The sequence below is a fragment of the Somniosus microcephalus genome, chromosome 7, assembly GCF_052327205.1.
Source record: "Somniosus microcephalus isolate GS21.2 chromosome 7, FLI_Smic_1.0, whole genome shotgun sequence".
Lineage (NCBI taxonomy): Eukaryota > Metazoa > Chordata > Chondrichthyes > Squaliformes > Somniosidae > Somniosus > Somniosus microcephalus.
Window position 1 is genome coordinate 240,193,451 of NC_140993.1, and position 27,652 is coordinate 240,221,102.

At 47.7% G+C, this 27,652-nt stretch overlaps 2 protein-coding genes across 5 annotated transcripts in view; one reads left to right on the top strand and one right to left on the bottom strand.

Annotated features, from left to right (window-relative positions):
• Positions 1-27,652, top strand: part of LOC147115177 (fer-1-like protein 6) — a 904,394-nt gene that overhangs the window by 280,539 nt on the left and 596,203 nt on the right. The gene's annotated exons all lie outside the window — the stretch shown is intronic.
• The window catches only part of LOC147115178 (V-type proton ATPase subunit C 1-A-like), a 241,258-nt gene that overhangs the window by 147,329 nt on the left and 66,277 nt on the right, over positions 1-27,652 (bottom strand). For 3 of the 4 annotated variants that reach the window (XM_085993504.1, XM_085993503.1, XM_085993506.1), the window contains exons 3-5: positions 19,547-19,605; positions 17,542-17,593; positions 16,366-16,497 (exon numbers count right to left, since the gene is read on the bottom strand). The gene's annotated coding sequence lies outside the window, so the exon portion shown is untranslated. Of the gene's footprint in view, positions 1-16,365; positions 16,498-17,541; positions 17,594-19,546; positions 19,606-19,736; positions 19,843-27,652 lie in introns of those variants that run through there. The other variant, XM_085993505.1, reaches the window with a different exon arrangement.

Consider the following 27,652-nt stretch of genomic DNA (forward strand, 5'->3'; position numbering starts at 1 on the left):
AGTGTTCAATGGGTCAATGATCAGGAAAATCAGCATTCTCATTTCTTTCAATTTTTCATGTCTCTCGCAAGTCTAACAGCTACAACCCCTTACATTTAAGAGCTCTACCCTTGTCTTTCTTCATCTGTCAACACTCTCACTTTCATTACCTCCTCTGACCTCAAGTGGAATTCCCACATCTCCTTTGCTAAAACTGTTTCCAAGAAGCTTGATATTATGCCAAATACTTCCTTGCCCCTCAACAATTCTTAACTTTCTGTGAAGTTGAAGTCCATCCAAGATTTGAATACTGCTCCCATATCAACACCTCTTGTACCCATCAGCAGAATACTGGTCGTCTGATCAGCAATCTCTCTTTCACTTCTACCCTCCAACTTCTCTCGATCTGCCACAATCTTTCTACATTTACTATGGTCACTGCACCACTACACTTACTTCTCTGTCTCCTTCTGACTCTAAATATGCTAGTCTACTTGCTCCTCCTTCTCTCTACACCTGCACCAAGTTGAAATCAAAACGGACTGTAGTGTTATTCTCTAACTGATTTTTAGCTGATCCTCAAAACTGCAGAACTCCTTACCACCCTCAGTCTTTCCCTCCCCCTACAACCTTCATACTGCTGGAACCCAAGCTTGCCATCACTTCCTGATTTACCCTGTCTTCTCTTTTACTAGTTTGAACTCCCTGCACGATGGACCTTTGCCCAGCACTTAGGTGTGTCAATAACAATAATAAACAAAACTCACCTAACTTCATCAATTGGCTCAGGTGTGTAGTTACGGAGTTTTCTTTGGATGTTTTACACAAATAGTTGCATACTGACGTTCAGATGGGTACGTTAGGAGGTGTCCTAAATTTTTAATATTTCCCCCTTATCTGATGCAAATATACCCCAATCTTCATTTTATAATGTGGCTATATTATACACAATGGATTAAATCTGGATTCCCTTTGTTAGTCAAGTTTTACAAGACTAAGTTAATCATTCCCAATTAACTGAATCCTACAGTTACATACAGATATATTGGCCTAGAAATTCAGTTTGGGGCGGCCAGCTCGCTCGCGCCCAGAAAGTACCGCTGCGCGCAGAGCCACTTGCGCCCGCCGGAAATTCAGTTTCAGCGCCCCAACTTGAATGCGGCCGCTATTCAAGGGTTTCGGCGCCCCCGCTTGGGGCGCTGAAACTGAATATCGGCGCGCTAGGTGCCGCAGCGCCACCCGCTGCGGAGCGGCAGGCTGCGGTACTGCAGGCCTTCCTCCCTCTTTTAAGGGGGAGGTGCCTGCAACAGCGAGATCGCCGCTCGCTAGTGCCGGCAAATGAGCCTGGCACCACGGAGAAGTGCCGGGCTCCCGGAAAACAGCCGGCAATGCCGCGGGGGGGGGGCGGTGGAGGCGGCCGCCGAAAAAGCAGCCGACCGCACCTCCGCCTTAACTCGCCCCACTAACGCTACAGGACGGCCCCGTTTTCTGATCGCTGTTTGCGGCCGCTGCGGAAGAGGCGGCCGCAACTAAATATGGCGGTCGGGCCGGTAGCGGGGCGATAGCGGGGCACTGCGCACACCGATGACGTCATCGGTGGTGGCGCAGCGCTACTGGTTAACGCCGCCATTACCGCAGCGCTGAATATCGGCGAAAGCTCAGCAAGTGGCGCAAAAGCCCTCTTTGGGCGAAAACTGGGCGCAAAGCCTACTGAATTTCTAGCCCATTGACACATATTACTGCCTCAGGGAGGCCTGATGAGCTTAGTTCTGCCACCATGCAACATCTGGGCGGGAGCTGGGAAATTGGGCATGGAATCCCTTTCACGGGATCTCCATCTGACCCACGTATGATGCAATCTCCTGGCGGGTCTTAAATGCTTTGCATAGAATGTGTTTAAAGACATTTAAATGCACAGTATTATACGGCATTTGTTTTTCCATCCACTATTTTTTGCCACCCCATTTATTTGGCCCCATATAAAACAGTTGCCAAAAATCAGTGGCTGGAAAAAGAACACAGAGACTGAAGAAGAATTTGTCCCCACACTCTATTACTTAACTTAATCCCTTTAATTCTGGTGCACGGCTCTTTAAGGGCTGATGAGATGCCAGATTTCCCACTGCCCCTTTGGCATACTCCCAATGCCAAGTGCTCACTTGAATATGAACTACGGGGAACTCCAAAAGATCTGCAGGGTCAACTCTTCATGAGTTGAAAATCTCATCGCATCTGGTCTCACTGCCATAGCTCTGGGACCGGAAAACATACTCTACTGCTGCAAGCCAAAGTTATCCAATACTTCTGTGTGCTCTAGCTGATCTGTTAATTCCAATAATCCATCATTCTGATTTTCTTTCATCCATTCTGTGTAATCTTGAGCTATTGTTATCTGTGATTTCCTGCAGTTTATTGCTCGATCATTCTTCTGCATCATGTCATGACCATCCCTGATTCACAGAGTGTAAATTTACTATTGACTTAGTTGTCAAGAGGATTAAATAAGCAGAAAACTAGCTGTAGCTCATAGATGCGTTCTATCAAGGTTCATTATCTCACTGCACCATATTGGATTAAATGTGGGATGTTCACCGGTAATTCATTAAACTAACTTTTCTCAGGCCATGGACAAACAGACTCCAACAAATGTAACCAGTATTTTTCCAAGCCCACTATCTATAACATGCATTAATTATTAAGTATGTATTACACAGAGAGATTATTTTACCTGTTGATCAACAAATGTTACGCATAATTTGGGATCAATTAAAACTTTGCTGATTTTTATCAGTTTGCCCATAATCCCAGAATTCATCTTGGGAAGTCACTCTGCCTTGTAAATCTTAATGCTCCAAAAAGACCAAAATCGTTCTGCTGGAATTCCTTTGGGAAGCATGAGGTTTCTGGAAGAAGAATTCATTGAAAGGCACCAAACACAACCTCAATAATGCTTAATAAGAAAATGTAGGGCTGGATTTTCTCAATGGGGACGAGTTGGAGGCGGGACTGCTGCTTGTCGTGTCAATGTCAATGTCCCGCCTCCATCATCCTCTGACCAACCAAAGGGATTTTCCCCTGATTGAGCTTGTTAAGCCTGCTCTGCAGGCTCAGCAGGCCAATTAGGGAGGAAGTCACTGACAGATCACGTCAACGTCTGACGTGCTATCTGTCAAGACTTCTTGAAAGAAGAAATGTCAGCGTTTGACAGCTCTGTGAAGCTGTCAAACACTGACATTCTCTTTAGTTTGATGAGTTCTTGTGTTCAGAACTCATCAAACCTTTCAACTTTGTCGATTTCAGATGGCTGTTGGTTTGGAGGATCCAACAGCCAGTCTGTGAAATCGACAAGGAGGATGTCGGGTCTCCCAATCCAGGGTGGATGAAGGCTGTAGGAAGAAAACAAGGTACTTACCACTCCACACTTGCACCCATCACTCACTTCTACATCTTACTTCCAGGTGCCTCCGACCCCCGCAGACCTCCTTCACGTCTCCTCCAACCCGGCGGGGTTCTCCGATGTCGGGAAGCCTTCACCTGTGAAGGTAAAATGGCACTAATCCTTTTTTCTGCCTGTTAACTACCTGTTAACAGGCAATTAAAAGGATTTAATGCCTTTCCTGCCTCCAAGAGACAGGACCTGAAGCAGCACATCATCCCGCCTCTGGGCAAAAGGGCACAGAGGTGGGATGAGGGCAGGTTTGCCATCTGCCCCCACTTTCTGCTATTTTACCGGCAGTCCCGCCTCCATGCCCACCTCCTCGGGGCTTGGAAAATCCAGCCTGTAGACTCTGTTGTTCTGGGTTTTCTATGGCTTTTCCAATGAAATTATGCCAGACGGGTGGGAGAATCCGAGCAGAAATGTGACCCCATAAAGTCTGACAGAGTTTTTGCATAATGGTTTACAATGAGAAGAGGTCATTTGGTCCATTGAACTCATCCTACCAATTCATTAAGCAATCATACTATATTTCCCATCACGCTTTGTGACAGTCATGAGGTAAGTTAGTGGTGAACTGAATTTCAGAAGAAGTATTTATAACTAAAAAAAAATGTCACCCTCTGGAAAATTGTCGATGATGACACCTGCGTAACATGCATCACATCTTGTCACATAACAGGCAAAACTAAGAGATTTGTTAGCATATGTCACAGAGATTGTGATGATTGGCTCAATAAATGGATGCACATCAACTCACTCGTGTCTCGCATGTGACACAGATTTTTCCTTAGGTCGTCCATTACCCCATTTTATTTTCTGTGACTGCCCCTCACATGACAAACTGGTTCAATTGCATCTGTTCAGTCTGCTATTGGTGAACATATAGCCCATTAATTAAATTACTTGTACAGTATTAGTTGGGTGTAAAGAGGGACAGTCCAGGGTACAAACTCTAATATCTAAATGAATGAGGGCAAAATGTATTTTAATTTTCATATAAATTATGCAGATAAATCATCACTAAATATTCTTGATACGAGAAAATTTAAAATGCCTTGAATGGTTGCATTTAATACACTCCCCACTAAAAGAGTATTCCACATCCCCAAGCCTCTAATTAAAAACTAGGCAGTGAAGACTTTACATAGGTTTCTTTTAACAAATATAAAGCATGTTATTTGATACTAGAACCTATGAATTAATTTCAGTTAGCAAGCACTGCCTGTTAATTCCGATGACTTTTGAAGCCCAGATCAGACTCAATTTTTCTAATTAGTCAAGGACTATAAAAATATGTACCTCTCAATATAATTCGAATGAGCTGAACCCCTGAGCTTTCACTGTGTTCCCTTTCTGTGAGACAGCAGTGTCACACTTTACATAACCTCTACTTGTTGCTTCAATATCTTGGGGATCTGTTAAAACGGCCCATTTGTAATAAAACATGTGACCTGTGGGGGTGGGTGTCGGGGGTGGGAAGGAAGACTTGTTAAGGGCACTGGGGGCTGTAAATGAAAGGGTTAATGAGTGCTTTGTCATTCATTTTGGCAGTGGATTCCTCTGGAGTCACACTGCACCTGTCACATGAAGTAGTATCATTCACCAGATAAATGTGTTGTCATGTGTGCCCACAGTTCTCCCCCACTTATAATCACTGATATCAAGGAAAGATTATAAAACATTCAGAACTGAGGACATGAAAAGAACATTTTAATTGATTTTAGAGTGTGCCAATGTCTGCCAAAGTGATATCTCCCATATTTTAGTTATTTATCATCACTGTGAATGATGACTCCACGGGCCAGTGACATTGATTGCTCGCACACTGTAAACACACATGTGCTGGTACAGTTAATTTCGCCACAGGTTGCAGGCTGACTCGTAACAGTGCTTATGATCAGTATATCTGATGAATCTGATGAGTTCCCACCAGTTGCTTCATGGGGAACCTGGCTGGTGACAAACTGAACATCCTGGAACTGCAGTTGATGAACAAGTTATCTTCTCTCTAATTCTCACCCAGGAGTCTGTGAATGTGTCAGAATTATTAACGCTCAGAGCCTACACTCTCATAAGAACATAAGAAATAGGAGCAGGATTGACCATTCGAACCTGCTACGCCATTCAATAAGATCACGGCTTATCCTCAACCTCATCACCACTTTCCTGCACTATCCCAATATCCCTTGATTCCCTTAATATTCAAAAATCTACCGATCTCTGTCTTGAATATACTCAACGACTGAGCCTCCACAGCCCTCTGGGGTAGAGAATTCCAAAGATTCACCACCCTGTGAGTGAAGAAATTTCTCCTCATCTCAGTCCTAAATGGCCGACCCCTTATTTTGAGACTGTGACCCCTGGATCTAGACTCCCCAGCCAGGGAAACATCCTCCCTGCATCTACCCTGTCAAGCCCTATAAGAATTTTGTATGTTTCAATGAGATCACCTCTCATTCTTCTAAACTCTAGAGAATATAGGCCTAGCCTACTCAATCTGTCCTCATAGGACAATCCCCCCATTCCAGGAAGCCATGTACTACTCCCTAAAATTATGTGGCAGAGGAACATTAGTGTGGCTGTCCAGCTGTTGGAAATTGTTACCTCTTCCTCAACTAGCTGAAGTGAATAAAAGAAATTAAGTTACAAACAACTCATTGAGTCGTGCCCCCTTTGGGGCGCTGATTTTGCTGGGGCGCTACTTTTAGCGGCCCCGCGGCTAAAATTCACCAGTAGCACCCCAAGAGGGAAGCGGGTTGCTACTGGAAGCGCCCTGCCTCCCTCTTGGGGTGCTGTGAGTAAATATTGCAGCACATCACACCGCGGTACTGCAGGCCTTCCTCCCCTTCTTAAAGGGGAGGGGCCTAGTGCAGCGCGACCCGGGGCCCAGCTGGGCCACCAGGGAGCGGAGCGCCGGCAAAAGAGCCCGGCACTCAAGAGAAGTGCCGGGCTCATGGAGTGCAGCTGGCACTCCGCGGGGGTGCTGCAGAGGAGGCCAGGGACGGCAGAGGGGGCAGGTGCTGGCAGGCGGCCAGCAACAAAAATGGCCGCCTGGCACCTCTCCTTTAATGTGCGCCGCCCCGGCCGCAGGTAGGCCCCCCTGACCCCGTCGGACATAGCGTCCGGCGGTAAGTCAGGGGGCGCTACCGAAGATTACGGCCAGGGTGTGAGCGGGGCGCTGTGCACAGCGATTATGTCATCGCCGGCGGCGCAGTGCCACAGGGCGCTAACGGTTACCGCCGTCGCTAACCTCCCGCTGAATTTTGTGGGAGGTGTTGGCGGCACTGCGCCCAGGCGCTAGTTAGGGCGCTAACGGGAGACGCAAAGCAACCGAATTTCTAGGCCATAGTATATTGCTCATCACAGCACCTTCCTTTGCATGAGCTTCTAGGTCTTATCTTCAGTGAACATTTCCTATGTCATTCATCTGTTTAGCTGACTGCATCTACCATAAAACATGATGGAATGGATCTATCATAAATCACGGAAGGGGTGTGAATAATTACACTATAGGATTGTGCTCAACAGGAAAGTCAAAAAGATTTATGAACAAAATAACTCAGATGGCTGATGAACGCCTTATATTCTCACTTTGCTCATAGTCAGCTGGTGGAAAATGTATTTTTTTTTAAACTAGTTCATTTTCCGTGGTGTGCGCATGAAGTTAAGATCTCATGAGGGCTTGAAGAGAAGCATGGGATAATTGGAGGAGAGGAAAGGGGGAAGAGGAAGTGGGGGAAGGGGGATAGAAGGGGAGAGGGAGAATTGGGGAGGAGGAGCACGAGAGGGTGCGTAAGGTGAGGAGGTGGGGGGTGGGGTAAGAAAGTGGAGGAGGGCCAGGGAAGGGGAGTAAGGGAAAAGGAGGGGAATGGGGAGAGGAGGTGAATGGGTACGGGAGGGAGCCAGGGGGAAATCAGGAAACTAGCTCAGCATAGGCTGGGGCAAGCTGGAAAAATATCTCAAGGGGAAAGCTGAAAATACTTTCAGTATGTGGGGGAGGGATTGCTTCAACAGGTGGAGGCCAGGAAAATATACTCAGAAACATGAGGGGTGGGTAAAGAAGAGTGCTGGGTGGGGGAGAGCCATGTTCATGCGAGGGTGGGGTGGAGAAGTGATGCTCAGCAGGTAGAAGGTACAAGGATTGGCATGGAAACCATGACCAGCAGGGCGAAGGGGGCAGCAGACAGCATGGGGGAAGGTCAGATATATTTTCAATTCACCTAAAGCTGCATTGCATACTAACTTTGTGTGGCTCTAAACTGAGAATATTCACAGCTCAGGTACTTCATGACTAATTGATGTCTCGATGATCAAATTTGCAAGGGACACAAATAATTTTCAGGGCAGGAGGGAAAGAACACTAATCATCGAAAGCGGAGAGTTTAGCAGACAAACTATCACGGGGAACATCATATTCTAAAAAAATCACCTCAAGTTGGCGATTTTGGTGACACATGGGGAAACAGGGTAACCAGGGCCAGGTGCAACCCATGCATCAGGGCGAGAGAGCTGTTGAGTATGTTCAAAACTGAGATAAAACTGAAAACAGAAAAATCCATAGATTTTTGGGCATTAAGGGACTCAAGGGATATGGGGATAGTGCAGGAAGGTGGAGTTGATGTGGAACATCAGCCATGATCTTATTGAATGGCGGAGCAGGCTCGAGTGGCCGAATGGGCTACTCCTGCTCCTATTTCTTATGTTCTTAAAAATTGACACAAAGAAGAAGCTATTAGGAGGGGTGACTAAAAACTTGGCCAAAGAGGTAGGTTTTAAGGAGCGTCTTAAAGGAGGAGAAAGAGGTCGCGAGGTGTAGGGAGGGAAATCCAAAGCTTAGGGTCTAGACAGTTTAAGACCTTCCACCAATTGTGGAGCGAAGAGGATGGGGGATGCAAAAGAGGTCAGAGTTGGAGGAACCCTGAGTACTTGGAGGGTTGAAGGGCTGGAGGAGGTTACAGAGATAGGGAGGGGGCGAGGCTATGGAGGGATTTGAACACAAGCGCGAGAATTTGAGGCATTGCCGGACCAGGAGCCAATGTAGGTCAGTGAGCACAGAGGTAATATGAGAATGGGATTTGGTGCGAGTCAGGTTATGAGCAGCAGAGTTTTGGATGAGCTCAAGTTTATGAAGGGTGAAAGGTGGGAGGTCAGCCAGGAGAACATTGGAACAGTTGAGTCTGGAGGTAGCCAAAGCAAGAATAAGGGTGTAACTTAAATACATTTCCTGCATGGTTTGAGGCTACTTTGTCGGAATTAAATCTGTACCTTAGCGACAACATAACCTTCGATAACGCAGTGGCCCAGTAATTCGATTGCACGCGAAAACAGGCCCGCAGGGAGCTGTACCCGCCTGATCACATGTGAAATTGATACTGGGACCTCATTAAAATGATTCAGGCATTCACCATATCACGTAAAATTATAATGGCACAATGCAGGAAACAAGCCTTATTATTCACAGGATCTGACGTTCATGGCAGTTCAGACGACATACACTTACCCGGCTGATTGTAAATAGTTGCCACATCTATCTTGAATATTCCTATCAGAGTTTTCTTAAAAGGGATTTTGTTGGTACTGAATACCTATGTGATACAACGGAGGAGAAGCATCATCCACAAATTCCCTTTTGAAAGTTATTATTGAATCTGCTTCCACCACCCTTTCAGGCAGTGCATTCCAGATCACAACAACTCGCTGGGTAAAACAATGTTTCCTCATGTCGCATCTGGTTCTTTTGCCAATTACCTTCCATCTGTGTTCTCTGGTTACCAACCCTTCTGCCACTGGAAACAGTTTCTCCTTATTAAAACCTCTCATGATTTTGAACACCTCTATCAAATCTCCTCTCAACCTTCTCTGCTCTAAGGAGAACAACCTCAGATTCTCCAGTCTATCCACGTAACTGAAGTCTTTCATCCCTGGTACCATTCCAGTAAATCTCCTCTGCACCCTCTCTAAGGCCTTGACATCCTTCCTAAAGTGCGGTGCCCAGAATTGGCCACAATACTCCAGTTGAGGCCTAACCAGTGATTTATAAAGGTTTGGCATAACTTCCTTGCTTTTGTCAAAGCCAAGGATCCCATATGTCTTTTTAACAGCCTTCTCAACTTGTCCTGCCACCTTCAAAGACTTGTACGTACACCCCCAGCTCTCTCTGTTCCTGCACCCCCTTTAAAATTGTATTATTTAGTTTATATTGCCTCTCCTCATTCTTCCGACCAAATTGAATCACTTCACACTTCTTTACGTTAAATTTCATCTGCCACGTGTCTGCCCATTTCACCAGTCTATCTATGTCCTCCTGAAGTCTGTTACTATCCTCCTCACTGTTTACTGCATTTCTGAGTTTTGTGTCATCTGCAAACTTTGAAATTATGCTCTGTATACCCAAGTCCAGGTCATTAATATATATATCAAAAAGAGCAGTGATCCTAATACCAACGCCTGGGGGCCACCACTGTATACTTCCCTCCAATCTGAAAAACAACTGTTCACCACTACTCTCTGCTTTCTCTCCCTTACCCGATTTTGTATTCATGCTGCCACTCTCCCTTTAATTCCATGGGCTTTAATTTGGCTAACAAGATATGTGATATTTTATCAAACGCCTTTTGAAAGACCATGTACACAACATCAACCGTACTACCCTCATCAACCCTCTCCTTTACTTCATCAAAGAACTCAATCAGGTTAGTCAAACATGATTTTTATTTAATATAATAAATTCATGCTGAGTCTCATTTATTAACTCATACTTTTCCAAGCGACGATAAATTTTGTCCCAGATTATTGTCTCTAAAAGTTTCCGACGTTCGGCTGACTGGCCTGTAGTTACCGGGTTTATCCCCCTCCCCTATTTTGAACAGGGGTGTAACATTTGTAATCCTCCAGTCCTCTAGCACCAGCCCCATATCTAAGGAGGATTGGAAGGTTGTGGCCAGAGCCTCCGCAATTTCCACACTTACTCCCCTTGTAACCTAGGATGCATTCCATCCTGGCTATCCAATATCACTACTATCTCCTCCTTTACTGCTACATTGGCAGCTTCCTCTTCTCTAGTGAAGCCATACAAGAAGATCTCCTCCATAACCAGCCCCACCCTTCCTTTGTCTACCCTATTACTATTTATAAGTTTATAAAAGACTTTTGGGTTCCCTTTTAGGTTAGCTGCTAATCTGTTCTTATATTCTCTTTTTGCTCCTCTCATTCTCTTTTTTTGGATCTCCTTTGTACTTCTTGGAACAAAAGCTGCTACCATGGTGACATCTGTGAATTCAGAAGGAGAGCTGGTTTTGGATTGCTCAGTAAAATCAAAGATAGTGGCAGAATGCGAGAACTAATCAGATATTTCAACAAAAGGACTGCCTGGTTGGGGATATGTTGAAAATCGTAAAATGATTAATTGTTAAGAAAAAAAATACACAGCAAATTCATACTTGGTGAGGGTACCTTCAAGCTGTGAACTGCACCGTAAAGAGCATGATCTTGTGAGTCAGCCTCGGTGCATAAAGGGGTAAAACTTTGTTGGCCCTCTCATTAATATATGCCTGTTTTAGCCAGCCATCTCAGATGCCTGAAAATCACCTGAGGCCAATATGGCATTAGACATTTCTCAGGCACCCTTGGGGTGCAAGGCATAGCCTTACAAAATTGGTAATTTTCCCACATTACAACAGTGACTACACTTCAAAAATACACCATTGGCTGTAAAGCGCTTTGAGATGTCCGGTGGTCATGAAAGGCGCTATATAAATGCAAGTCTTTCTTTTCTTTCTTTTCTTTTTGTCCCACATTTTTCATCTGGAAAACAGGTGCAACGATGGCCAATTTCTACCCCAAATGTTGTAAGCCTGATGTGTACCAAACAGAACTCTAAATCTCAGGTGACCCGAATTGAAGCTCATTTGCTGAATGGTCCCTACGTTGTCCTGCTTCCACTTGGCGACAGCAGGTGCTATGGTTTCCCTCTAAAATACGGAGTCCCACTCCACGTCTTCACCAATCTACATCTTACGCCGTGCATTTCCACTCCATGTTTTGGAGGAAGCGGCAGCGCTCCAGCTGCGAACATGCTGGGGCTGAAACTCCCCGAGGATTCTCCTGCCTTGTTCGCAATAACTTCGGCGGAAGGAGCCACGTAAATCCTGGAAAAAATACAAGGTAAACAGCGGATGAGCGGGAGAACCCTGGCGGAGATCCACCCCCATTGAATCTACTTAACCAGCGGAAATCTACCAATTTGAGGGCGGTGCCGGAATCAGGCACGAGTGATCGCCATGCGCTTCATGAGCCACATTGGAATCTGGCGGCTTTGTCAGTTCTAATCCCGTTCTGAGCCATAATTCAGTAGGTCTTGGAAACAGAACAGACGACTCAAGTGGAATTCACTGCTCTGTATTATAGGTTTTGTGCCAAATTTATGCCACTCTGTGACATACATTTGGTGTGAAGTTCTTATTACAAGAATAAGCTAAATCAATATAATGCTGATTCTACCCATGTTGTGTATAAACAGTTTCACCTCTGCTAACGAATATGAATAACTGCCGTATAGGCCAACATTTTGAACGGCAGTTTCCAAACAAATGCTCATCCCCGGGTTCTAGCTGGCAAGCCAGCAACTCCAATCAGATAATGGGGATTATTTTGGCCAAAGGATGAAAACAGGTGTAGGAACGTGGGTTCCTAACTAAAAGACTGAGTTCTGCTCAGGCAATCAAACAAAATGAACTTTAATGAAATAAATAGGTTTAAACAAGAAACTGCAGGATAACATCGAATGTAGGTCTGCTCTCTTCAGAGGCTCCACGAGGACTGCCTAGGGCGGTCCCGGGCTGACGTCATGACGTTCTTCCCGCCAGTGGGGGATCACGTGATGAACGGCGTGACGTCATCACGTTTTAACTGCGCTGTTAAAGTAACCACGCTCTGTACAGTTAAACAGCATAAATAAAGATACAGACTCAGGCTGTAGCTAACATGTTGTTAAAGGAATTATATACAAACGATCTGAATCCTTTGGTGGCTCCGCCACACAGGCACTAAATGGGCACTAAATGGGTGGAGTGCTAATAAGAAACGTCGGTTTGAAATTCCGGATTTAGCATGCAATTTTTGGGCTAATTGATGATTACTATGATTTGAATGTGCCTGCAGGTATTAACCAGAAACCTACAGGTTTAGCTCTCAAATGCGGATTAGAAGCAATTTTCATGGAGCTGTATATGTAGCCTGCACTCACCCACTTCCACTGAAGGTGTGGAGCGAGACGTCTGAGAGTGGAAGGATGTCGCAAGGAGCAAGACAGAGGGCGGCCAAGTTCTCCGATGTGGCACTGGAGGTCCTGGTGGAGGAGGTAGCGAGGAGGAGGGATGTCCTCAACCCGCATGGGGGAAGGAGGCCACAGAGGCAGCTGATGCGCCGCTTGTGGGAAGAGATCGCCTGGGCGGTCACAGCCAGGAGCTCTGGCCCCAGGACATGGCTCCAGTGCCACAAGAAATGTAATGATTTGACACGAGCGGTCAAGGTAAAATCCCATCTCACAAACGCACTTCTCAATAACTGCACCACCAACATCACAACACACTGCATCCACCATCTAACTATACACTGACATTCACACACCACACACTATTGTGTCCTTCACAGGCACTACTCACACCTCAGACACATCTCCACAGCTATTCAACTGTGCAAGGCATCACACACACAAATACCCCTGCCAATACACTCATTAACAATCATCACTCTTTCTCATCCAGAAAAAATTAGCACATAACAGGCGGCAGCAGGACCTGACCGGGGGAAGGGCAGCACGAATTCATGATGTCACTCCATTGAGGAGGCAGTGCTGGCAGTGATCGGGAAGCGAGTAGCAGACTCTGTGGCCAGAGGCAGAGCAGGGGGCATCCCGCATAGAGTAATGTAGCCACTACAGCTTCCTTGCAGATGCTGAACTATTCCTGATCCCTAATCACCCAAAGCTGTCCTCACTCCTAAGCTCCATATGGTCTCATCACACACACCCTCCTATAGTGGCCACATGTGATGCTCCCTAACCCTTCCAGCTTTATCACTGCAGGCTCCCAGGAGCAAGATGCACTTCGCCCCATGGAGCAGGTTCAGCAAGAGCACCAGCCACCTCGCCCCCTGGAGGAAGTGGAGGAAGATGGGGAGGAGGAGGAGACCGAGGATGAATGCATTGCGTCAATGGCTACCACTGTCGCAGGCACCAGCTCAGAGACTGGCACCACACGCAAGTTAGAGGCTAGCTTAGCAGAGGGATCTTCACAGTGGAATGCACCGGGCACTAGCAGACAGTAGCCATGCCAAGTAGAAGGGACACCACAGGTGTCACCTTTCCAGGGGGGCAAGGTCACATATTAGATCTGCTGCAGAGGAGACAGATTAAGACCCCGCAGGGCCAAGCTTCAGAAGAAGGATGATGGGTGTGACAAACCAAATGCTTGGTGCAATGGACAACCTGCTTGAAAGCCTACAGGTCGTGGCTAGATGGATGGAGGAGTCCGTTTCCACCTTGGTCCATGCTTGGATGCAGAGCCTGGAACCCATCCTCTCCAGTGTGGAGAGGCTTGTGACTTCCAGCCAGCGACCGGTGGAGCCCGACGTCTTGCAGTCTCTTATGACTGAAGTTGCAGCTTTCACTGCAGTCATTGCAGCCTGCATGGAGCGGCAAACTGCTGCAATAGAAGCTCGGGCAGCTGCCATGGTGGCTCTGGGCTCCTGGGTTGAAAGGGGCTTGCGGGGTGTCTTGGCTGCCCAGAGATCTGTCCTCCAGATCATCACTGGGCGGGGCTGAACAGATGCCCTGAGGTAGTGGTGTGGGAATCATGGAGCAGGAACCTACTGGCCTCTCTCCGGATGGCAGCATTGCTGCTCCCTCCCACGCCACTGCACCATTGCCCTTGCCGTTGCCTGTCAGCCAGACGGCCCTGACTGCTGAAGTCCATGCTGAGATGGTGCAGTCTGAGGCTGGGCCATCACGGCCCACAGCCACTCGAGGGCAACCCAGGAGAACATCTGAACTGCCCTCTTCAGACTCTCAGCAGCCATCCACCTCACCAGCAGCTTCCACTGGGGTTGCACCGTAGAAGCACCAGAGTAGGTGAGGGCACTTGTAGATAGCCACCAAGGGTAAGCACCAGGGTGCATCATTGAATATTTGTAAGTGATGTTGGTTCTGTCATTTGTTTCTGATGTATATAAACAGTGATGATGGTAATTGGGTAGTGGTGGAATCGGTGGTCTTTTTTATTGTGATCTGCATGGGGAAGGGGCTGAAAGGATTGAGTGCAGATGTTGGACTGCCTCTGGTCTTTTCTGGCAATAGGGAATGATATGTAGTCATTCCTCAGAGCATATAGAGCCTTACTGACCTCCCTTATGCAGAAGTGCACAGAGGACTGTGAGATGTGACTTATATCACATATGGCAGCCTGGAAGGTTCCAGTAGCATAAAAGTTAAATGCTACTGGAGCTGCCTTGACTGCCACAGGCAATGCCGTCCTCGCTGTGCTGCAACGTCTGAGCCTTCCTTCCACGAGGCCACAGATCTCTGTAATGCCCTCCTAAGTAAAGTGCAGCCTCCCACAGTCAAAATGGTCTGCTGTTAATCACTGTCTAGGCTCACAATTCAACAATGGCCATTTGAGCAAGGTTGCCAGAGGGTTGACAGTGCCCGTATAACAGGATCTCAGCTTAAGATGGGAGGAAAACTGGGGGAAAATACAGGTGGTGGCCAGGAAATTGGTCTTGCACTGGAAACCGGTGCAAAGTGGGCGGTGCTCACTGGAATTTGTGCCTTGGATCTCATCTACATAATACAACAAAAGCCAATTGGATGTCCTGATTCGGCTCGTTTTTCAGGGCTCTGGAAGTTCATAGGTAAGTCCTGTGGGGGAGACAAATGGGAGGAGGTGCGAGCACGGACTGGCAGCAGCCGAAGTATTCTGCTCCTCCTGACTCCACATTAAGGTAAGTAAAAAAAACTTACATGTTCTTCAGTGGCTTCCATCAGTCCCTTTAATGACCTCTGGTTAGGCTGCTGCAGTCTGGAAACACTGAGTGAAGCTTGCACGGTGCATGCTGTGGAATGCTGGGTAGAATAAAATGGCCAAGTAAAAGAACAAACTTGCTTAGGTTGTAGCTAAAGCAAGAAAAAGTAGATATGTCACAACGTGTCCAGGACCAAGAGATCTCTCATAATACCCACCCACATTGAGGATGTGATAACAGCTATAATTGACTCACTAGCACAAGGGAGGCATAAGGCTATAGAATAGATAAACTATGAATGATTGTCGCTAGACAAAGAAGCAAAACTATTGAGTAAGCCAATCATCTTGGTAACAAGATGATCAGACATGAGTAAGTAAATCATCTTGGTAACAAGATTCAGACAGAACCTCCTGACAGAATATATGATTAACTAACCTTGTCTGGAGATATTTCTGTCCTGCTGACCTTTTGATTGTCCTTGTGCAAACTAAAATGATACAATACCATTACACGTGATTTATGGAACGCTTGCTTGTTTGAGTGTATAAATATGCTGCATTCGTTGATGTCCTTGACAGATGTTGGCCTAGCCTTTGTCCAGGCAGCTCTCTCCTTGTGCAAGTAAAAATTAAACTAACAATCTGACGGTACTGCTTGTGTTTTAGAGTCTTACTCGGAGTCGAGATTTCGACAATGCACTGCCCAGTTCTTGTTGAATTTGCCATCAGGGTCTTAAAACAACCATTCGGTCCTTGATTAGCATATTAAAGAGCCTATCACCTGTTTCAGGTGGACACAGCGGGCACCTGGACGTCTCTGGCTGTCATATTGGCTGCCGTTGCACTTTATGGGAGGATGAGTCGCAGGGAGATGGCGAGGACCAGAATTAGTTATGCATTACTACAGCAAGATTATTTAGTAGTTACCTCATTGAAGGATGGACAGTTAGTCGATTTCTGTGTCGATGTCAGCTTCCTCTTACCATCAATTTCTACTTGCACCACTGGATCAATCTCCACTCTAGCCAATTGGCAGGCTTCATATACAGTTAGAATGATCTTCACAAAACAGGGAACAAGATGGATTTGAGGAGCAATAGATAATGATGCCTTCGAGCTATTGTTTAAATATAACTATTGTGGAATGACTATGCTGTTTATTTGCAGGCAGCTACAGAACATAAGAAAGCAAGCAGTGAGAAAAGGCCATCCACCCCTCAATATCCCACAGTTTTCCTCCAAGATCATTCTTTAGAACCGCCAGTCACTACACATCAATGGCGTGCTGCACACTCCATGTTGAATCTGGAGAAGCTCTGCAGTCTTGCTGCTGATTCGCAGGGCTGCAGAGGATTGGGCAGCAGAGGGAACATTTACTCATTGCCGGCACTACAAGATACCCTCTACTGCTGCCAATCTCGGAACAAAACTAAATACATTCTTATAAAAGGTGGACTCAAACGAGAGCAGGTCGTACCAGTGGCCAATGCAAGCCAAACTCATTTGAGGTGATTTCAGGGGAGTGTTATTCTATTGCCAGCTAAATATCCTGATATCAAAATACCCAACACCCACTACATCAGTTTGTATAAGTATAGCAAGAAATCCAGTGGGGTAAAGTTTTGCTTCAGTGTCCCCAGTGCAGAGCTTTGTGTGCTGGCATCTAGATCAGAAAATTGGGGCTTGTACTGCTCATGATGCTGCAATAAGCGCTCCTGAGGTGTGAAACTCTGCATCGGGGCACTGAAGAAGCAAATTTTCACCATTGTGCTAATGCAGAATCTTTCAAATGCCATGTAAGCACAACGCAGGCTGCACCAATACACAAGGCAGTGCAAAACACTCAAAAATAAAATTCAAATTTTGAAATGTCACCAGAAAGTGGGGAAATTTCCACTCTTCAAAGCTTAGGTAACAGATTTATTTACCAAAACAAAATAAAAAGTCCGTCTTTAAAAATATTGGTGGTTGCACAGGATTTAAATCACGCTTCCCCGATAAATGTGATCTTGTCATTGAGGAGGTGTGGGCGCTACCAGCCTAACCTAACCCTTCAACTACTTCATTGTCCAACATCACTTCAGACATGAGGCTGTGTGTTACCTGTTGAGGTTGGAAGATACTTTGGTCTCTGTTTGACGCAATCTTTAATCATCTGGAGAGAAAAAGACAGAAGACAAATCTCTGTAAATTCAGTTTACATTACTGGTAAATTTTCTCGTCTTGGAACTAAACTTAATTATTTTGTGTAAGTGCTGCTTGAATTAAACTACAGTAAAAAGCTGATTTCCACCTTTAACAGCAGTGGTATTACAGTACTCATAATCTGAGGACACGCACCTGAGAGTAAGACTACAGGATGCTGTCAACATTTATAGTGATTTATAGCATTTATGGAGAAAATACAAACTCTTCAAGACATTTGGAACTGAAACAGATCCTGTATTTGGGTCTGTTATCCAGAATTGCATTCTTTATTGATAAGCTATGCAAAAGAGGGTGGTTTTCCTTATTTTTGCAGTTTTCTATTTGAATGTGCCCACAATTCAAAATTATGAGAGGTTTTGACAGAGTAGATAAGGAGAAACTGTTTCCACTGGCAGGAGGGTTGGTAGCCAGAGGAAACAGATTTAAGATAATTGGCAAAATAACCAGAGGGGAGATGAGAACTTTTATGTACCAAGTTGTTATGATCTGGTGCACTGCCTGAAAGCTTGTTGGAAGCCAATTCAATAGTAACATTAAAAAGGGAATTGGTATATACCTGAAAAGGAAAAACTTGCAGCACTGCGGGGAAAGAGTGGGACTAATTGGATAGCTCTTTCAAAGAGCTGGCACAGGCACGATGAGCCGAATGGTCTCCTTCTGTGCTGTATCATTCTATGATGTTATAATTGATTAATCTCTTAGCACTAACTGTATATTCCCATTTGCAGGCCTCTCTCACACATTTTGGTACGACGTGCTACATGCAGTGTCAGCAGGTTGGACCTGCAGGTGAAGTTAGGAAGGGTCAGACAGTAACACGTAAGAAATGGCAGCACTGTCTCTGGCTGGAAATCACATCAGAGAACGCGAGGACTGTGCTCTCATGTAACGCCTGCTGAAAGGCTCAGTGGGTTCCAGGATTAAAGCAGCGGTATGAAAGAAGGAAGAAAAAAATGAGAGAAAGAAAGAAAATCCTGACTGGTACTCTTTCCACGTACCTGTGCCTGTGTTTTATTATGCAAATGAAAAATTAGCTATAAAGGTGTCATTAAAAATAACAAATTTAAACTGCTTGATTTCTTTAACTTGAGATCTGCTCCATCCACGTCTTGGGGAACGGTTAAACACCAATTAACCCTCATGTATAATTCCCTTGAGTTCATAGAATCATAGACATTGGATCAGAGGAGGCAATTTGGTCCAGGGCCTGTGCCTGTGCTCACTCCACGACTGGTGCTATCAGCTTGGGACAACCCCCTAAGGGTGGAGCAGAACTTCTACCCATCCCATGGATGCATCCCTGATCCCTTATCTTTGGCAGGCGCCCTCACCATTTATGGCACGACTGGAGTGCCCCGCCCCCTCAGCGGGGAGAAAGAGGTGGGGGAAGGATATCACTGCAGCACCTTACCGTAGGATAAGTAGGGCCACTCTGCCAGCCAAGGCTTGTTTCAGGTTTTTTTTTTAAGTCTAATTTTAAACCTGGGTTGGGGTCGAGTGGGATCAGACCCGGTCAAAAAAATATATTTTCCCACCCGACCCACCACCGAACATGCCCGCTGCCCACCACCACCCCCGAAAAATTCCCCCATTACTTCAGAGACCAAAAAAAATCAGCAATATATCAAGATTTCAACAAACGCAGAGAAACCTGTTCAAATTGTGAATTTGGATGACCTCCTGCCGGACATTGCCTCTCCTTTCTATTTTTTATTTTGCACTTTATAGACACACCCATTTTTCTACTCTTCAAAGAAAAATGTCTTTTTAAACCATACTAGGAAATGGAAATATTTCATCTGCGATATACCCAGTAATTTGCGTGTAAACGTGTCGTATTCCAATATTGCAGAACATGTTTCACTTAATTTGTCAAGAGGACAGTTTCCATTTTTCTTACCTGCAGCATCTAAAGCAAAGAGGGATTTTGTTAGTTTCAGCTGTCCTTTTACTAGATCTCTAAAAGAACAGGAGTAAGATAAATAGATTAATAGACTACCACCATTCGGCTTTCGAGGTATTTTCAGGGTCTGCCCCTCCCCCATTAAATGCAGTGAAGTAGACTCCGTGTCACAGGAGCAGAACAATACCTCTTCAGTTCAAATTCATTTTAATTATCCATTTGATTTTCTTGGCGATAGATTCATCCATAAAATTTCTTGCAGTCAAGCGATTCCGTGACTTTCACATTTCTTGGTGGCCCTGTGGTTCCAACATCTCTACTTTTACAGCAGCCGAATGTATCTGTAACATCCAAGTCCAGCTGGTGTAGTGAGGCCAGTGCAGCTGTTCATTTAGTTCCATGCAGTTGTCCACCTGAGGACCTTTGTGACTTACTGGGTTTTGTGTGCTCAAGTTTTCTGGTTTCAACTAAGCATACCAGACAGTTTCTTAAAAAAAAATAAGATAGAAACTTCAAAGATGTCAGGATCTAAATGCTAGGTGCATCTGAAATATCCTCTCTATTGCAGTTCACATGAACATATAATTGAAAACATTTAGCAAAACTGCAAACAGGCTAATTAGAAGAGAGGCATAAACCAACAGTGCTGCTTAGAAAAGGAGGGGCTATATCTATTCAATAATATTTGTGTTTTATGTTTTTTCACCACCACGTATCCCACTCCACTGAGCAGGATGGACAGATTCAAGACAGGCAGCAACCTGTGACCTTATGGATGGAAGGCAAACATTCTATTTGCATTGTATTTTAAACAGTATAAATCCTCTTCATTCTCATTGTGTTGAAATCAAAACAGATCACACCATTTCAAGGGAACGGTAGCGGAGTGGTAATGTCACTGTGCTAGTAATCCAGAGGCCGGGACTAATGATCTAGAGATGGGAGTTCAAATCCCACCAGCTGGGGAATTTAAATTCAGTTAATTAAATAAATTTGGAATAATTACTAGTATCAGTAATGGTAACCAGGAAACTATCGGATTTTCATAAAACCCATTTGGTTCACTAATGTCCCTTCAGGGAAGGAAATCTGCTGTCCTTACCTGGTCTGGCCTATATGTGACTCCAGACCCACAGCAATGTGGTTGACTCTTAACTGCCCTCTGAAATGGCCTAGCAAGCGACTCAGTTGTAACAAACCGCTATGAAACACAATAATAAAAATGAAACCGGACGGACCACCCGGCATCGACCTCGGCAACGGTACACCCTGCAAAGTCCTCCTCACCAACATCTGGGGACTTGTGCCAAAATTGGGAGAGCTGTCACACAGACGAGTCAAGCAACAGCCTGACATAGTCATACAGGTAGACTATCCTTTATCCGAAATCCTCGGGACCAGCCGTGTTTCGGTTTTCGGAGAATTTTGGATTTCGGAAGGTGGGTCGGCGGGGGTCCGTGGGGGGGTCGGCGGGGGGTCGTGCGCACGACCCCCCCCGCGGACCCCCGCGGACCCCCGCCAGCCCCGACCCCCGCCGACCCCCCCGCGGACCCCGACCCCCGCCGACTTACGGTTGGGGTCGGCGGGGGTCGGGGCCGGCAGGGGTCCGCGGGGGGTCGTGTGCACGGCTTACGCTGACGCTCAGCGTAAGTCGGCGGGGGGTCGGCGGGGGGTCGTGCGCACGACTTACGCTGGACTTACGCTGAACGAAAAAACCTTCGGTTTTTAGAGGGTTTCGGTTTTCGGAAGTTCGGATAAAGGGTAGTCTACCTGTACTCACAGAATCATACCTTTCAGCCAAAGTCCCAAACTCCTCCATCACCATCCCTGGGTATGCCCTGTCCCACCAGGGGTGGTGGTATACAGTCGGGAAGGAGTGGCCCTGGGCATCCTCAACATTGACTCCGGACCCCATGAAGTCTCATAGCTTCAGGTCAAGCATGGGCAAGGAAACCTCCTGCTGATTACCACCTACCGCCCTCCCTCAGCTGATGAATCAGTACTCCTCCATGTTGAACACCACTTGGAAGAAGCACTGAGAGTAGCAAGGGCACAGAATGTACTCTGGGTGGGGGACTTCAATGTCCATCACCAAAAGTGGCTCGGTAGCACCACTACTGGCTGAGTCCTGAAGGACGTAACTGCCGGTCTGGACCTGGACCTGTGACAGGTGGTGAGAGCCAACACAAGGGAAAAACCTACTTGACCTCGTCCTCACCAATCTTCCTGTCGCAGATGCATCTGTCCATGACAGTATTGGTAGCAGTGACCACCGCACAGTCATTGTGGAGACGAAGTCCTATTTTCACACTGAGGACACCCTCCATCGTGTTGTGTGGCACTACCACCGTGCTAAATAGGATAGATTCAGAACAGATCTAGCAGCTCAAAACTGGGCATCCATGAGGCACTGTGGGCCATCAGCAGCAACAGAATTGTATTCCACCACAATCTGTAACCTCATGGCCCGGCATATAACTCACTCTACCATTGCCATCAAGCCAGGGGACCAACCCTGGTTCAATAAGGAGTATAGAAGAGCACGCCAGGAGCAGCACCAGGTGTATCTAAAAATGAGGTGCCAACCTGGGGAAGCTGCAACACAGGACTACATGCATGCTAATAAGTGGAAGCAGCATGCTATAGACAGGGCTAAGCGATCCCACAATCAACGGATCAGATCAAAGCTCTGCAGTCCTTCCACATCCAGTCGTGAATGGTGGTGGACCATTAAACAACTAACAGGAGGAGGAGGCTCCATGAATATCCCCATCCTCAATGATGGCGGAGCCCAGCACGTGAGTGCAAAAGACAAGGCTGAAGCGTTTACAACCATCTTCAGCCAGAAGTGCCGAGTGGATGATCCATATCGGCCTACTCCTGAGGTCCCCACCGCCACAGAAGCCATTCTTCAGCCAATTCGATTCACTCCACGTGATATCAAGAAACGGCTGAGCGCACTGGATACAGCAAAGGCTATGGGCCCTGACAACATACCGGCTGTCATGCTGAAGACTTGTGCTCCAGAACTAGCCGCTCCTCTAACCAAGCTGTTCCAGTACAGCTACAACACTGGCATCTATCTGACAATGTGGGAAACTGCCCAGGTATGTCCTGTCCACAAAAAGCAGGACAAATCCAACCCGGCCAATTACCCCCATCAGTCTACTCTCAATCATCAGCAAAGTGATGAAAGGTGTCATCGACAGTGCTATCAAGTGGCACTTACTCACCAATAACCTGCTCACTGATGCCCAGTTTGGGTTCCGCCAAGACCACTCGGCTCCTGACCTCATTACAGCCTTGGTCCAAACATGGACAAAGGAGCTGAATTCTTCGGGACACAATCCCAGTGGTTACACCAAGATCACACTCGCTGATGCCTCCCAGCACTGACCTCATTGGAATTTGCAGGGCCAGTGGGTGGGCACCTAATTGGCATGAAGCAGGCAGGTGCAAGCGCTACTACAAGCATATCTCTGTCACCTGCTACCCACTATAGCCAGAATCTTCAATGGCCAGCCTTCACTAGGCCCCACCTACCCCGGCCAGGTTCTTCTTGACTTCTTGAGCAAGGAGGCCAATCTTGATGAATTGTTTTAAATTTTGGATATCTTTGCGGGTCTGGGCATATGTGCCCACATGGATGCACGCACTCATCACCTCACTAGACATCCCATCCTCCACTGATACATTGGGTCCTTGTGATGAAATATTCCATTCATCACTGCCTGTGACTGTGGTCGGTTTCAGTTTCATTTCCCTCCCCCCAGTTCCGTTTCCTCACCATTGTATTGTATATTGGAATGTGTTGTGTGTAGGGCTCCGCCCATACCTGGCCCCTATGTAAACAAGCTCAGTCTGGCCTCATATCCAGTACTGCAGCCCTCCGGATGGAAGATACCTCTCTCCACTACGTGTTACCTTCTAAGTTAATAAAAGCCTTGTTCTGTTTCGCTAACATCGAGTCTCGGAATTATTGAGGCACAACAATTTTATTAACTTATTTTTCAACACAATGGATCAACTCCTGAAACCCGAACGTTTGGATTTGGATCAGCATGCTCCGGACGCATCAGCACGCTTCGGACACTGGTTTATGTGTATGGAATTCTTCCTGGACAATTCCGCAGCCGTCAAAGACGCTACGAACGCTGCGAGTATGAAACTCGGAATTCTGCGGAATTGGGTAAACCACCGGGTTTACCCCCTCATCCAAGACGCCGACACGTACCTGGCCGCCTGCGACATCTTAAAGGCGCATTACCAGCAGCCTACGAATGAGGTGTATGCTAGGCATCTGCTCGCTACTCGCGCACAGCGACCTGGGGAATCGGTGGAGGAGTTCCTAGGCACCCTGAAAATGCTTGGCAAAGACTGCAAGTGCCGAGATGTAAAAGCCGCAGTGTACACTGACGAGCTTGTTCGCGATGCCTTTATCACAGGCCTCAGCTCCACTTACATCCGGCAAAGACTGCTGGAAAAAACGGGATTGGACCTGAAACAGGCTGCGGACACCGCGCAATCCCTGGATGTGGCCCAGAGAAACTCGGACACCTACTCTTCAGCCCGCGCCGTCCACGCCGCCACGTGTGCACCAAGGGCGCCGCCATCTTGGAAGGCATCTTCCCCGCCCGGCAGCCCGACACCGTCGGGGCCCCGCTCTCCCCCCAGAAGCCCTACGACAGCCGCGACGCGTCGGGGACCCAACTGCTACTTCTGCGGGCAGCCAAAGCACACCAGAAACCTGTGCCCGGCGAAAGGCACCACCTGCTTTAAGTGCGGTAAGAAGGGGCACTTCGGGAAGGTGTGCAGAGGGAACCCCGCCGGAAAACCAACCGCCGGAAAACCCGCCACCGCCGCGTACGCGCCGTGGGAGCGGCCATCTTGGACGCCATCTTGCCCGACCTCGTGGGGTCCGCCATCTTATGAGCAGACAGCGTGGACGCCATCTTGTCTCGATCAGGGCCCTACAGTGGCATCGGTCACAGTGGACCAGACCAGGCCGCACCCGCTATCCAAATCAATGGTGGACATTGAGGTAAACGGGTGCAGGGTTAAATGTTTAATTGACAGTGGAAGCACGGAGAGTTTTATCCACCCTGAACTGGCACAACAACTCTCCCTAAAGGTGGTCCCTACTCAGGGTACCATCTCTATGGCTGACAAAACCCAGACATCGACCATTCTGGGTTACTGCACGGTACAATTGTCCGTTAACGGAACTGTATATGATAATTTAAAAGTATTAATCATGAAGAATCTATGTGCGAGCGTGATCTTGGGCCTGGATTTCCAGTGCAACCACCAAAGCATCACGCTCAAGTACGGTGGGTCCCAGCCGCCCCTCACAGTGTGCGGTCTGGCTACCCTGAAGGTAAAGCCGCCTTCGCTATTCGCGAACCTTACCCCTAACTGCCGGCCAATAGCGACCAAAAGCAGGAGGTACAGCTGGGAGGACAGGCGGTTTATCGCGACCGAGGTAGACAGGCTCCTGAAAGAGCGCATTATTGAACGCAGCAACAGCCCGTGGCGCGCCCAAGTGGTAGTGGTAAGGGGTAGCGAGAAGAAACGGATGGTGATCGACTATAGTCAAACGATCAACAGGTACACCCAACTAGACGCCTACCCGCTACCCCGCATATCAGAAATGGTGAACCAAATCGCCCAATACCGGGTGTTCTCCACCATCGACCTTAAGTCAGCGTACCACCAGCTCCCTATCAGACCAGAGGACCGCCCGTACACCGCCTTCGAGGCGAACGGACGCCTCTACCAATTCCTCAGAGTCCCCTTTGGGGTGACGAATGGGGTCTCGGTCTTCCAGAGGGAGATGGACCGCATGGTCGATGACCACCACTTGCAGGCAACCTTCCCCTACCTCGACAACGTCACCATCTGCGGTCACAACCAGCAGGATCACGACTCGAACCTCGAGAGGTTCCTGGAAACCGCACAAAAACTCAACCTCACCTACAACGAGGACAAGTGCGTTTTCAACACCACGCGCCTCTGCATACTAGGCAGCGTGGTGGAGAATGGGGAAATCGGACTAGACCCCGACCGATTGCACCCCCTACGGGAGCTGCCCCTGCCCAACACTCCCAAAGCCCTGAAAAGGTGCCTGGGGTTATTTTCCTATTATTCCCAATGGGTCCCCAACTACTCCGACAAAGCCCGCCCCCTCTTGAAAGCATCCTCTTTTCCGCTCTCTGCTGAGGCCCACGCCGCCTTCAAAAGCATTAAGCAGGATATTGAGCGGGCCACGCTACAGGCAGTGGACGAGAACACTCCATTTCAAGTGGAAAGTGATGCGTCTGACTTCGCCTTGGCGGCCACCCTCAACCAGGCGGGGCGGCCCGTAGCTTTCTTCTCGAGGACCCTCCAAGGGCCCGAGATCAGACACTCGTCCGTGGAAAAGGAGGCCCAAGCCATCGTGGAGGCAGTGCGCCACTGGCGCCACTACCTAGCCGGCAAACGCTTCACCCTACTTACCGACCAGCGGTCGGTAGCGTTTATGTTCAATAATAAACAGAGGGGGAAGATTAAAAATGATAAGATTCTTAGGTGGCGGATCGAGCTCTCCACCTTCGAGTATGACATCATTTACCGGCCAGGGGCCCTTAACGAATCCCCTGACGCCCTCTCACGAGGGATGTGTGCCAGCGCCACCGGGGATCGGCTACAGACCCTCCACAACGACCTCTGCCACCCAGGGGTCACGCGGCTGTTCCACTTCATAAAGTCCCGTAACTTACCCTACTCGATTGAGGAAGTTCGGTCTCTGACCAGGAACTGCCGCACTTGCGCTGAGTGCAAGCCTCGGTTCTACCGCCCAGATAGAGCCCACTTAATCAAAGCCACACGGCCCTTTGAGCGGCTCAGCTTAGATTTCAAGGGCCCCCTCCCGTCCGTCGACCGCAATGTTTACTTCCTGAACATTGTGGACGAATACTCCCGGTTCCCATTCGCCTTCCCCTGCCCAGACATGACCAGCACCATGGTCATTAAATGCCTCAACAGCCTGTTCTGCCTGTTCGGTATGCCGAGCTACATCCATACGGATAGGGGGGCGTCCTTCATGAGTGAAGAGCTACGCCAGTACATGCTGTCCAGGGGGATCGCCACGAGCCGTACCACCAGCTACAACCCCCGGGGTAACGGCCAAGTGGAGCGAGAGAACGGGACAGTATGGAAAGCAGTCACTCTAGCTCTAAGGACCAAGGGCCTCCCTTTCTCCCGCTGGCAGGAAGTCCTCTCGGATGTGCTCCATTCGATACGGTCGCTATTGTGTACTGCCACTAATGCCACGCCTCATGAACGAATGTTTGTCTTTCCCCGGAAATCCACCTCAGGCGTATCCATGCCGTCATGGCTCTCCACCCCAGGTCCGGTATTCGTGCGAAGGCATGTGAGGGGCCACAAGACGGACCCTCTCGTGGAGCCAGTGTACTTACTCCACGCCAACCCCCAATACGCATATGTCCGGCACGCCGACGGAAGGGAGGACACCGTGTCCATAAAAGACGTCGCCCCAGCCGGTAACGACAACAACCACGGCGATAGCAGCGACAACGATCGCAGCAACTCTTACCCACCCACTACTCTTTCATCACCCCCGGAAGAACATCGACCAACGGCACCCCACCAACTACCCCTTCAACAACCCTGGCGGCACCCCCGGCAGAGACCCAGGAGGCTACCGGGGACACCCAGCCGACACCCGCGGCACCGCAACAGCCACGTCGGTCGCAGAGGACTATCAAACCCCCGAACAGACTAAATCTATAGAAGGGGTGAATGTGATGAAATATTCCATTCATCACTGCCTGTGACTGTGGTCGGTTTCAGTTTCATTTCCCTTCCCCCAGTTCCGTTTCCTCACCATTGTATTGTATATTGGAATGTGTTGTGTGTAGGGCTCCGCCCATACCTGGCCCCTATGTAAGCAAGCTCAGTCTGGCCTCATATCCAGTACTGCAGCCCTCCGGATGGAAGATACCTCTCTCCACTATGTGTTACCTTCTAAGTTAATAAAAGCCTTGTTTTGTTTCGCTAACATCGAGTCTCGGAATTATTGAGGCACATCAGTCCTGACTTAGC